The 13986-nt window shown below is 46.1% G+C and overlaps 1 protein-coding gene across 7 annotated transcripts in view; it reads left to right on the plus strand.

Moving 5' to 3' along the window:
• The window catches only part of DMD (dystrophin), a 6826337-nt gene that overhangs the window by 2020952 nt on the left and 4791399 nt on the right, over positions 1-13986 (plus strand). The window lies entirely within an intron of this gene.

Below are 13986 nucleotides of genomic sequence, written 5' to 3' on the forward strand. Positions count from 1 at the left end.
TCTTAGCAAGTATATGATACCTACAGTTGTTTTGGTTAGCTACATACATTGATCCTGTAAAATAGTATAACGCTGTGTTTGGATTTGGAATGAGTTCTAATTAGGCAGATTAAATGATTCAGAACCTTGTATTCCATCGAGCCTTTCTCAGGGATGGACAGTGTGCAAGATTTAATTGGTTTCCCCTTATCTTTATTAATCTGTATCTTCACATTGGAGCATACACATTTAGTAATTTAGCAATTGTTGATGTCACATAGTAGTAATGGTTGGTGAGGCATGCTCAGAATCATATTGCACAGTTTCGGGTAGTGCATCAGGAATGAGAACTGCCTAGAGTTTGCCAGGGTCAGCCATTGAGAGGAGCCTCTAAATACTGAATCCATGCTTAGGTCTCTTCTGCCAACCTACGCTTCCACCAGGCCCACACAGAGTGGTGTGTGAGACCCCACTGGCTGACTCTGCCCATTATGCTGTGCACCATATGAGTACATTGACACAAGCTTCACCATGGTTTAAGTAATGAACCCTGCACATAGCTTATCACAAAAAAACATTATTGAGATTACGGCAACTGATTTTGAAATCGTTCCTTGTAATTTGTTACAAAATCCGAAAAAAGTTATATTTGTTGTTTCCAATTACTGCACTTTGCGTGATTGATAGCTTGGTTTATGTGTTATGCTAGCTAAGCAGATATATTGAATGTTTCATTTTGAACTGGTTTATTTGATTGTAATCTTAAAAAGCACAAACACAATAGTCTTTGAAAATATATACGCGATGTATGCTGCACTCTTTTTTTTACCAACCTTTATTTGGAGGCTATCCAAAATCACTTGATGTTTTTTTCTAGATGCTCTAGAGTCACAAGGTTCAGTTTTCTAGAACCCCTGGCACCAAGTTCTCAATTAATGTGCCAACTCAAAACTCAAAACCAGTTGGACTGCAGCCCATGTGCAACTCACTGAACAATATTTTGAATAAATCGTGTGTCAGGTAACAATCAGTCAATGGAACAAAAAATGACCAGGGCCTGTTGATGAACCACCAAATCATCTTTTATAAATGATTAAAACACTCCAGGATCACTGGAAAACAGAATATACATTTCAAAATCCTGCTCTAGCGCATACAGTGTGAATTGTAGCCACAATAAAGATAACCATTCAGGCAGCAAGGAAATCTAGGAGTATAAACAGAAAATAGTAGTAACAGTATTGCTATATAATCTATAGCACTGACAGCCTCATCTGCTACTTCTATATGCGATAATTGTTTTAGTACATTAGTGCACATGATTTTCAGAGATGGTTCACATCCTCATACCTGTTCTCAAAAGAAAATGTTCTATTTTCTACTCACAAAAGCAGAAGTATGTGCATGATAAGCACAGGCGGCAAAATAGCCAGCCAGTGAAGGAAGATTGCCTCTACAGCAGCCTTCAGCAAGGGCAGGCTCACAAGGTTTCCTGTCAACACTGTTGCCTCGCTCATGGAAGGGAAATGTAATCCCTAAAAGGGGAAAATAAATTATTATTTAAGACATCTTCAGAATGATAAGAAATATATTTATATTCATCTCACACGTTCTCTCAAAGCTGTCGAACTCATTAACCTCTACCGCGCTAGCGGGTTTTCCCGCTGTGCGCTGAAATTTGAAAATCGCGCGTAACGTGACAAAGCCAGCTCGTCATCCGAGTAGCGCAGGTAACGCCCATGACGAGCTGGCTTTGTCATCAGTGCTGAAGGGGTTAAGGTGGGTGCACTGCTCATGAGTGCAGACTCCGGAATGCACACAACTTCACTTCCCAAAGAGAGAACTGCAGGTGCTCAGGGTGTCAGGCACAAGGAATGTATTCTCCTTAAAGCAAATGCGTTTCGGCAGACTTGCATTTCTCAATGCTAGCTCTGCAAAACACACATTTCAGATAATGTCATTTAAAACCATAACATTGCGCTCCCATTCAACAATCATGTGTTGACATAAAGGATGGGTTGTGCCATCCAAGTAAAATACTTTGTGCTCAGCTGCCATACTAGCATGTTAGAATGTCCCATCCATACTAATATTATAAAGAGAGAGCCCAAACCTTTGAGGCGGGTAAGCTCCGGAACCACAGCGCCAACCGGAACACCCAATACAGTGTTGGAAAGGAGAGTATCAGCAGATGGACATAGGCTATACACCAGCCCAACATATACATTAGAAGGGAAAAAGAACGTTTGGGAAAAAGTAGTCCATTGTGGGCGTGTGCGTTGTGCTGGGGGCGTTTGCATAGAGCGATGGGTGCGGCATTCGTCAAAACCCAACCCTGCTGAATTATACCGCTTGCGATTGGTGCGCCATTCGTCAAAACCCAACCCTGCCAAAAGCCAACCCTGCTGAATTATACCGCTTGCGAAGGGCGCGGCATTCGTCAAAACCCAACCCTGCTGAATGATACCCCTTGCGAGAAATGTTGTGCTGGGGGCGTGTTCATAGAGCGATGGGGGGCGTGTGCATACAGCGATGGGCGCGGCATTCCTCAAAACAAACATGGATTCCACCGCTTGCGAGAAGCGGAAGTTGCATTTGCCATTAGACGCGAGAGTTGCATTTGGCATTGTTGGCCGTTGACGTCATGTGGTGCGTTTAAGTGGCGGTACAGCAGACAAACTCGTTCGCGGCTGCCGCGTCGCCTGGAGCGGACACACACATTGCATATTGCGGCAAGGACAACAAACAGAAGAGCAGACGCTCACCTTCAGCGGTACCGAACGAGGGCTTCTGAGCGGACGCACAGGCAAGTTTTGAAATAAATTTGCCTTGCCTATTACAAACATTGCAGAGATTCTATTTCATCCCCGGGCAACGTCGGGGCGGGCAGCTAGTACAGCATAAAAGCAGTATTTGCTTTTTTTCCCAATTGATGTTGAAAACATGCACTAAATTACTAAATGTTGCCACTCATATGCATTAAATGAAAAACGCAATACTTCCTGGTGTTATTTACATGCCAGTGGAAGTTTTGAGTAGTCCTTACCTAAAGTAACATCCATCGTGGCTGTCTTCTATTGTCCAGAGAGAAGTTCTAATTCATACATGGACGGGCACGACTTTCAATCCTGCGTGTCTGTTTTCATCTTGCATGTCTCTTCTCAGGAATATTTAAAAATTCACCAATAGCCCCTCACCAGCCAAAGATGTCATCACAAAGAAATTTTTCAGCCCCCGGGTCTGGCCTGCATTCGTCTGCTCCGGACCTGGCTGCTGGATCCTCTGCTCCAGTGCCGGTTGCGGTGAATGCGGCGATCAAAGGATATGCGGGCGAGACCAGTGCGATGGGTCTCCCTTGTTGCGATCTGGCTTGCGGCATGGGAGCTCGGATGCCTGGTCTCCAGTGAAGGCCTTCTCTCATCCCTGACCGCCTGCAGCTCAGCTCATCGGCGTCTACCAGCCCTGCTGCCCGGGAACTGGGCCCACTTCCCCGGTGAGTTTCTGCCCTTTGCCCCAGCCCGGTCACCTGCCTTGGGGGTGGCCCTGAATCCTGCAGCCCGAAGCACTGCTGGAGCGAGGCAGTCTTTCGCAATCGCAGATAAGCTCAGGGGTGTCAATCAGCCCCTGCTGCCCAGGAACTGGGCTAGCTGCCACGGTGAGTCCCTGCCTTTCGCCCCAGCCTGGTTGCCTGCCTTGGGGGTAGCCTTGAATCCAGCAGCCCCGGTCCGAGGCCGTCTTTCCACATCACGTGCTGCCTGCCGCTGGCTGCTGTGATGAATCCTGCAACCCCAGAGCGAGGTTGGAAAGAGGCCGCCTTTCCCAATTGTCTGCTGCCCGCTCGGGCTACTGCGGTGTCTGGCGGATGCAGCAGGGGGCATCTCCTTTCCCATTTTTCCTCTGTGGCCGCTGTCCACTGCCCCGGGGTTGGATCTTGGCACCTTCAGTCCTCAAGTGAGGCCGGTTACTTTTTTCCAACAGTCCTGGAGTGAGGACTGCTGCACCACACCGCAGCTGCCACTCTACCAGATGTGTCAGTGAGTGCCTGCCTTCCCTGTCAACCTCGCCAATTGCTCGCGGATTCATCGCAGGGGAGGCTCTCAACCGAGGGACTCTTTTGTTGCCCTGGAGTGAGGCCTTGCTCCCCTCCCTCTGTGGCCTTGCTGCCTGCCGGAAAGATTGAATCTAGTGGCAAAGTGAGCAAGGGACTCACGTCTGAGCATACCCTGCCAACTGTTCGGGCTGGACTGTTCCCATGAGGCACAAGGTCAGACTGATTTGCATATGGCCATGTCTGAACTGGGGTGGCAGAGTGGGCTAAAGAACGGTGATGGATTAAATCCAGATCTGTTGACTGGGTGTGAGTGTTTGATTGGTTCAGATGCTCCGTCCATCACCACCCCCTTTTGTACCGCTTTCTTCGCCATAAGTTGGCAGGGTAAGCTCAGACATGAGTCCCTTGCTCACTTTGCCACTGGACTCAAGCAAGCCTGGCTGTAGATAGCTGTAATGCCAGAAACCGGTCCTAGGAAGCTTGAATCCGGTCCAGAGAAGGCATGGCTTGGCAGTTCGGGCTGGACTGTTCCCATGAGGCACAGGGTCAGACTGATTTGCATATGGCCATGTCTGAACTGGGGTGGTAGAGTGGGCTAAAGAACGGTGATGGATTAAACCCAGATCTGTTGACTGGGTGTGAGTGTTTGATTGGTTCAGATGCTCCGTCCATCATCACCCCCTTTTGTACCGCTTTCTTCGCCATAAGTTGGCAGGGTATGCTCAGACGTGAGTCCCTTGCTCACTTTGCCACTGGATTCAAGCAAGCCTGCCTGAAGACGGCTGTAATGCCAGAAACCGGTCCTAGGAAGCTTGAATCCGGTCCAGGGAAGGCATGGATTGGCAGTTCGGGCTGGACTGTTCCCATGAGGTACAGGGTCAGACTGATTTGCATATGGTCATGTCTGAACGAGGGTGGCAGAGTGGGCTAAAGAATGGTGATGGATTAAAACCAGATCTGTAGACTGGGTGTGAGTGTTTGATTGGTTCAGATGCTCCGTCCATCACCACCCCCTTTTGTACCGCTTTGCCGGGAAGATCCCCGCCTGAGTCCGCCGGGGGCCCTCTCTGATGATCTCTGTCGGAGGCCGCCACCCACTGAGCACGCTTCCTGATCGTCTGCTTGCCTGCACCAATTTAGGAGCACCAGCTTGGCTTCCTCACTGGTGAGTCGTCCCTCCAGAGCCACAAACGTGGCTCATGGACCCCCTCCCTTGGAGGCCGCCTTTCTCTTTGCCCGTGCTCCCTGCCGGTCTGATGTCTTCGCCTATCTTGTAGAGGCTCATGGACCTGAGCTGAGCCTCAGAGCATGGACCCCCACATGGGGAGCCGCCTTTCTACTTTGCCTGTGCTCCCTACCGACTAGGTGCTCCTGCCTGCTTGAGGAGGCTCATGGACCAGAGCTGAGCCTCTGCACACGGAACCCCCAGGAAGCTGCCCAGAGCTTGTTGGTTGGAAAAGCACCCTGTGAACATCAATTGTGCGGGAGCAGTGTGGGACAGGCCAGAGCCCCACATTCCCCCCGAAAGTCCCCAATTCTGGTCCCTGATTGGGCCCATGCTGCTGATTTTGGTCTGCGGCTCCATGTCTCTCTGCTACTTTTATCTCCCTCTCAAAATGGCCTCCCATCTGCAGCATCTCTATTGTTTGCTTTTTGATACCAAAATGGCCGATCTTGACTGACCGCCTGCCCCTCGCCAAAATCTGCCCCCACCTAGAATAGGTATTGTCCCTAGCTTCCCGTCCACAGATCCTAATGTAGGACCTTCTATTTACTGATACCCCTGCAACTCAGTGGCCATCTTTAAATGTACTCAGAATCAGGGATCTCTCTGAGTTAATGCTTAGAACCACTCCTACAGTCTGCAAATAAGTTTGTGCGCCAGCCTTTACCTTGGTTCCTATCTCTCACCAATATGGCAGGGTCATGCCAGAATGCAACAGAAGGCAGCTTTTACACCATCTTATACCCACCCAACCTTTCAAAGACTGCAGCTAAAACCTTCGAGCATAATCTCCTGAGAAGACACCCTGAGACTCTGATCTCTGACTTGTACTTTAACTCTGACAAGAGCACCATTGTCAATGACCTTATTTTCTACTCAAGGAAAACAGCACTATGGCGGGAAGACATAATAAAACTTATTTACGTACATGAAACCAGAAACATTCCATACAGTGCAAAACTCACAATCGTGCACAACCAAAACCTAAGAGCTGACCTTACTATTACAATGTATAAAAATGTCACAGTTCTAATACAAACGCCAAATAAGAATCTCAATAAATGTGATTACTTCTTCACCATCCTCCTATCCCTCTACACACCCCCAGTGCCCGCTGTCTCTATCTGACTCAAGTCGTTGTTCTGACAATAAAGCTCAAAGGTCAAGGGTAAAGGCTTCCTGCTTATGTCTACCAAAGCTGTAGTTGCTCCCCTATGCTCCCATACACTCTCTCCTAAAGATCGGGCTGGCATGAATCTCCCCAGTGTGTTATCCCCTCAGCACGGCACTCAGGGCAGCATATCCCCATGATCTGTAAGGGAACCACTCACCACTCCACCCCATCTCCATCACTTCTCAATAGGGCAACGCCACCCCCCCTCTTCCAAACCTCGCTCCTCTCCTACATTCATAGTGACTAACACACAAGTCACTCATAGCTCACTGAATACTCGCCCTAACAGCCCTGTGCCCACCCTGTTGATCACGCCTAGCCTTTCGCACACCTCCCGGCTCAGAAGCCCAGCCTCAGGGTTGTCGAGCTCCTCAACCAGGCTTCCTGATTATGCTAACAGAACAAGTCCTGATCCACAGGTCCCCTCTCCGCAAGTGCAACCTTCACTAACGGACCTTAAATCTCTGAACCTTAGAGCAGCCAACATAGCTGAGAGCATACATAAATCTATTATCGAATTGATGAATATTCAACAACTCACTGAACTCTCTCGCCCATACATCAGTTCTTCTCCCATCAACCAAACCGTTCTTTCAACCCCTGCCATTTGCCGATAGACACCTTCGACCTCGCAAACATCCCAACTACCTCTCAGGGGACGAAATTCAAGCTCTCCTCTTATCCTATGAGACCATGCCTGATGCTCACAGACCTCCAGACAAGAAAGATGAATACTTAATTCATACAGTCTCAATCAACTCTAATATAATATCAATTCTCCGATAGAGAGGAGTAAACAGCAACAAGCAACAACTTTGTGTGAGTACCATTATCCTCCCTAACTCACAACACAAGCCCCGACCCTCCACTCTCTGGCCTCCCACTTAACTGCCGATCGAAAGCGAAACATGCCTTCAACATCGCCACACTCATCCTGAGCCAAAAAACTGACATAGCAATCCTGCCCGAATCATGGCTCAACGAAGCATTGTCACCTTACCTAAATTTATTGGTCTCTCCAAATTACAACCTCGTAAGGATTGACAGGCAAATACAACAAGCATTGGCATAGCCAATAGGTCTCGCCTTTCGGACCGTTTAAGCTTTTAGCCATGGAGCACACTATCCTGGGTGCTGTGCCTCCAGGGTTTGAATAACTATACAATTACAATACACTGGGTCATGTAGTCTGATTTAGGAATACAAATAGAGCCAGCAAAAAGAAAGCCCAAAAATGTGATTGAGGTTGCAGGCCTACCCTTGGGCTATTTTCTCCAGAATAGTGAGAATGCCTTCACTCATTACCTGTAGCAATTCTGCAGCCAGGGTGTTTTCTCGCACAGTTATAGATTTGCTGTATTTGCCACATAAACCATCATCTGCAGATGTTTTGTTTCTCGTGCAAATGTAGTGTTTCCGCACAGTGAAAGGCCCTTCACAAAGGTTTACTGTTCACTTTCCGTAGCTTGTTAATGTACTTGGGTGTTAAACTGATACTAATTAGGTGAAAGATTACTCAGAAAGTGTTTACGTACAAAAATAATAAAATAACTAAGTAATACTAATGAAATCTGAGGAATGGTTTGCTTTTCTTGCTGCATAATATAGTCAACCCTCCTGCATAATGTGGTCATCTCCTGTTGCATAATTCCAACACTCCTGCCTGTAGCCTAGGATATGCCACTGGAACTTACAACTGAAAAATAAAAGCGTGATGGAGAACCATACTTCCCTGAAATCATGCTCACTTTTGTCCACCATCTAGCTTTATTTGTAACAGGACAGAGAACAGAAGGCCTTGCCTTAGTGCACGAATGGTAAAACAATGGTAGTTATATTACAATACCAAGGAAATAAAGGTTTCAATACACTGTTTTAGAAACAGTATTGCGTTTAAATAGTGCGCACATTTGCTGCTGGGATGTCATCACTGGCCTCCAGACATCTTCAGAAATGAAACTGAAAACGACGAGAGAAAAATAATAGAAAAGGCTGAACAAGTTGAGGTGCTTGAGAAAACATTAACGCTCCGGCCGCTGCACCTCAGGACACTCGGTGTTCAGAACCTCAAAAACATTCAAGGATCTAAAGAAAGTAATAGGAATGACTATTGTTCCTAGATAAAAGCTTTCTGTAGACACTTTTAGAAAAAAATAATTTATCAATACCATGATGCGTGGCAGCTTAACTCGGCAGACGACCAACCCATGTAGACACAGAGCCTGCCGGGACAGTAAAATGACTGAGGGTTCCGCTGCACATATAAACCAAGAGTATTTTTGTTAAAAGAGTAAAATAAGTAGAAGCTTGGTTTATTTATATTTCTCCACAAAAAGGTACAATGCACTTCTCAGGACAAATTGCGTGCATCAAAATAACAAAAGGATTAAAAAAAAAAATCAAAAAGTATCCCCCGCTCGAAAGATCGATGAAGCACATAATTTCTGTGACCTGTGCCTCTCCCGTGCTCACAAGTGTTGGTAAATAAAAAGGGAGCCCAGGGGCCTGCCCCTGTCACTTGGACCCTGAAACTAAAATGCTTGCCTGCAAGGCAGTAAAGACCACAGAACATAACGGGAGCGGGGATGGTTCTTGCCAACTGTATTATACATCCATATGTGCAGAACAGGAAAATGGTTGCTTAGGGAATGATTACGCATCTGTGGTGGATTGTCACTCTGTTTTTCAGGTCATGACGTCCCGTACCTGATGAAGTGCGCTGATTCCATAAATGTTGGTGTTGTTTAGTAGGTCGACCTCGCCCTGCAGCATGGCTTTGGTATCTTCCATGTAGCCAGCCCGGCAAGCTAGCAGGGATTTGGCAGCCCCATTGAAGTGAGCGGTCCGGGACTTAATATGGAGAATGGGAGGGGTGTGGGAACAAAGTTAACTCAGACAACGGGAGAGGGGGGCGGGAACAAAGTTAACACAGACAATGGGAGGCGGGCAGGTAAAAAGTTAACATGGACAACAGGAGGGGGCAGGCAAAAAGTTAACATGGACAACGGGGGGCGGGAAAAAAGTTAACACGGACAACGAAGAAAGTTAACACTGACAACGGGTGTGGGTCTAAAGGCAACACAATCTACAGAGGGAGGGGTCGGCCACAAAATCAACACAGATGGCCTCCATGATAGTAGCAGTGCTCAGAACAGGAAAGTGGAGGCAAAAGAAAACAAGCATTTGCAATGCAACAGGACTCGCATTTACGCCAGACCTATTGCTTTGAAAACAGGAGTGCGGGTGGGTGAGAAGGCACGAACGGGAGTGCAGGGATCCACAGGGGTCGAGAGAACATGGACTGCAGGGGAGGAGGCACAGGAAGAAAATAGTTTTCGAAGTAGAGGGGCCAGTAGCAACGGAAGGATACAAATGACGACATGGCCTTCATGAGGAGGGACTAACAAGCCTAAAACCAATTGAAAGGCACCATTTAGGACCTAAGCCAATGAAAAAGATGGGTGAGAGTGTGCGGAGCTTCCACGCCATACTGACTACTGCATGCCTTTCAAAGCGAGCAGCGCATATGCGCTGCCGCTATAGGCTCAACCTTAAAAGGGGGAGATATTGCTTGCATATACAGCTCCGACCTCTCTGGTACTGAACTTCACTCTGACCCCACTGACTCCTGTGAATATCTTGCACTCTCCATTATGTAACGACTCTAACCAGCTGTGCAAACTGCATATCTTCTACTACCCCCAGGTAAGAACGACACATGAATCGACCACCTCATGGAAGTCATTACAGCACATGTCTCCCCCAACTCCAATGAAATTTTCCTCTGAGACTTTAATCTTCACTGGAACGACCTCAATGACCCTCAGGTCAACACCTTCAAAGACCTCCTTGCTGATCAATCACTTATTAAAGCCTGCACGCTACCAACTCACATGAAAGGCTCCACTCTGGATCAATCATATCTAAGGCAAAGGCTGTCAGGCTTAACTCAATAGATCAATGCAACTGGTCAGACCACCATGCTATTATCTTCCTAATGCCTGGCGTCTAGCGCCAAGACACCTACAGCTATTCGGGCGCTTTACAAATTGCTAAAATAAGTAAATAAAATAAATAATAAAAGACCAGCGCAAAGACTGAAACCCAAACTCTGGCTTAGAGACACAAAGAGCCTAGAACTCTTGAACCAGCGGACAAACATGACTTCAACAACATGCTATTAGAGATGATGGACATAATACTGAGTAACAATTATTTCTTACATGACTCCGTTTGGTACCATCAGACCCGTGGCACTGCAATGGGTTCGAAGGCTGCGCCTTCATACGCCTGCTTGTTCATGGGCCAATATGAGAATAACCATGCATGGAACAAGTGTGCCTCCCCCTGGATTGAACACATCGTTTTCTGGGGGAGGTACATTGACGACATCATTGTACTTTGGTCAGGCTCTACTGAATCTCTACACCAATTCCACATGTATCTAAAATACAACAAATATAATGTGAAGCTAACAATGACACATGACAAAGAAACCATCAATTTCCTTGACATCCACTTCTTTATTAAGGAAGGCGTGATACAGAGCACTCTTTACAGGAAGGAAACTTCCTGTAATGCTGTACTGCACGCGGACAGTGCACACCCGCACTCAGTTATCAACAACATACCTTACGGTGAGATGGTGAGGCTGCGAAGAAACTGCAGCGAGGAAGATTCCTACGTTCGGAATCTAAACGTTGCAAAAACCAGGTTCCTTAAAAGGGGCTATAACCACAAAGTTGTAGATAATGCGATCCAAAAGGCCAGAAACTTACGTAGGGAAGACACATTAGTGACCAAACACGATGACATTTCCACTAGGAAGGAGCGAGGTGTCACCTTCACGACCCAATATAATTCCAACAGCAATAAGGTCTATGAGGTACTCAGAAAACATTGGGATATTCTCAAGAACTCCCCTGGTCTGCGAGGGTCTATATCATCAAGGCCACTTGTCTCTTATCGCAAGGGCAGTTCTCTGAGGGACAATCTATGTCAGAGTTATGTGACTACTCCACGTGACTCATGGTTTCCATCCAAGCCACTTGGTTTTTACACATGTGGGTCTGCATTGTCTGTGATTCAGGTTTAAAAAAGACCACCAACTATACATATAATACACTCAAGAACTACAAGATTAACAGCTTCATAAATTGTAACACCACACATGTGGTATACGTATTGGGATGTAGTTGCAACATCATTTATGTAGGAAGTACTGTGCGCCCTTTAAAAACAAGAATTCAGGAACATCGAGGGGCGATTATTGGTAGAGATAACCGCTACCCAGTGAGCACACATTACAACGATACACATCCGGGGGAAACCTCCTTCTGGTTCCACGGGATAGACAATGTGCCCCAGGATAAAAAACGGGGGCGACCGGGAACTAGCAGTCAGACAGAGGGAGGCAAAATGGATTTGCCGTTTGAGGGCAACACAATTGGGGCATAACACTGACAAAGAATTCCATTATTTTCTTGAATAATGTATCGATGCCATCCATCTTGCTACATTTTAAACCCCCACAATAATTATGAACCTGGAATATGGAAAAGAAATAGGGGGGCCCTGCATTTGACCTACCAGGAATAGTTACTATGACCCGTATATATTATGTAGTCAGTCAAAATACTTTTATTCGATTTTTGATAAAATCATAAAAAGACAAACATTTCATATATGTTAATATGCAATGATACCTTTACAGACATAATTTCAAATACATGATCTAGATAAAATTGATAAAAAAGTTTTCAGCAGTATTTACAAAGTTCATTCGACAAGACAGTAAATAAGGTCAAATGTTCAAGAAGGCAAAGTGCGGTGCAAAATGACAATGTGGGACTCGGGGGGTGAATGGTCATTGAGTGCTAGCTGATGATTCATGGCTCAATTTAATCCGTGAAGCTGCTGCCAAATAATTATCCATGCAAAACATTGTACGAATGTTAGACATAGACAGAAGATACAGGAGTGGCGGTCTAACTTGGGTGAAGCCAGCCTCCCTCAGCATTGGTAACAAATATTTATTACGGGGAACTGAAAATAATGAGCAAAACATAACAAAATGCATAGTATCCTGGGTTGAAAAATTGTCACAGGGACAGGGGGGGCTGATTAAGGTCTTACCGAGGATTGGTAGTTACCCAAATGATAATGAATGAGATTAAATCTAAATTTGATCAAAAGAAATCTGTGGAAGGGTCTAGTAATGATGCTGAGGTAAGGTTCCATAGAAGTGGAATTAATTGAGATCTAATGAGACCTCACCGACGGCTTCTGCAGTTCTTTTTCCTCACAAACTAGTCTGGCCAGTGACAAGAACTGTCTCTTGACTAGAACTACGTCAAGGTTACTAATGCGTGAGGGAAATTCAAAAAGTTCCAGTCTCCCTATTTGCTCGAAAGACTTCCTCAGGTAGTCCAGCCTCGGAATCTTTTTATAATGATCTAAGGACATGACATCCTCTATGATTAAATGGTTCAGAGATAGTTCCTTGTTAAGCCATGTCCTTAGCCAAAAGATCAACGGGGCCAAGCTAGGCCTGTCTGTAATGTAGTCCAAACCTACCTCCGCATGAATGGAATATGTTGGGTGGAGGTAGGAACAGTCAATAATGAGCGTAAAAACCTATTTTCTGCCCTCTGTATGGGCTCTAGCTGGGCATATCCCCAGATGGGAGCACCATACGTTGCAATAGGGATGCATTTAGTGCTATAGACCTTCAGAAGGGCCTCCATTGGCCTAGCCCCCAATCTTTTTGAGAAGGCCATAAGGGCCCCCGCTGACCTGGCCACTGATACGCTTTTAGCCCTCACCTGGGGGCCCCACGAGCCCCTCTCGTCAAAGAGCAGCCCCAGGTAGGGAAAAGTTGCCATTCTAGAGACTACTTGTCCCTTGCACCTAAATGTTTTTGGCTTCCCTCTGCGTCTATGGGCTCTGATCACCATCGTGTGGGATTTGCCAGCATTAACCTTCATGTCCAACTCGTCCATGAAGGCGCCAAATGCATGCAACAAATTCTGCAGTCCATTACCAGTACGGGCAATGAGGACTGCGTCGTCCGCGTATAGGAGAGCAGGAATCTTAGCTTCTCCTACACGCGGGACGTCCCTCTTTGACTCCTCAAGGTGGTTCCCCAATCTGTTAATGTATATAGTAAACAGTAAGGGGCCAATATGCAGCCTGGGGATCATCCTAATGTAACCTATAGGAGAGCCCCAAATTTGGGTGATAAATTAACCCATAGCCACTTCAAATTAAAACAACAAAAAACCTGGACGGAAATTGAAGGGTTTTGACCGTGTAAAAATTGCAAAACTTGTAAAATTGCTATTCCAAAAAAGCAGGTGGAAATCAGAAAGGGTGTCAAGTGGAAAATAAAACAACATATCACTTGCAAGAGCAAATGCATTGTATATATGGTGGAATGCCCATGTAAATTAAAATACATAGGGAGCACCATTTGTGAGATTAAAAAACGTATCCTCAAACATATAAGAACTACTGTGAATAAGGCACACTATAATAATAATAATAATAATCCACATT

This window comes from Lissotriton helveticus, chromosome 8 (genome assembly GCF_964261635.1).
Source record: "Lissotriton helveticus chromosome 8, aLisHel1.1, whole genome shotgun sequence".
Classification (NCBI taxonomy): domain Eukaryota; kingdom Metazoa; phylum Chordata; class Amphibia; order Caudata; family Salamandridae; genus Lissotriton; species Lissotriton helveticus.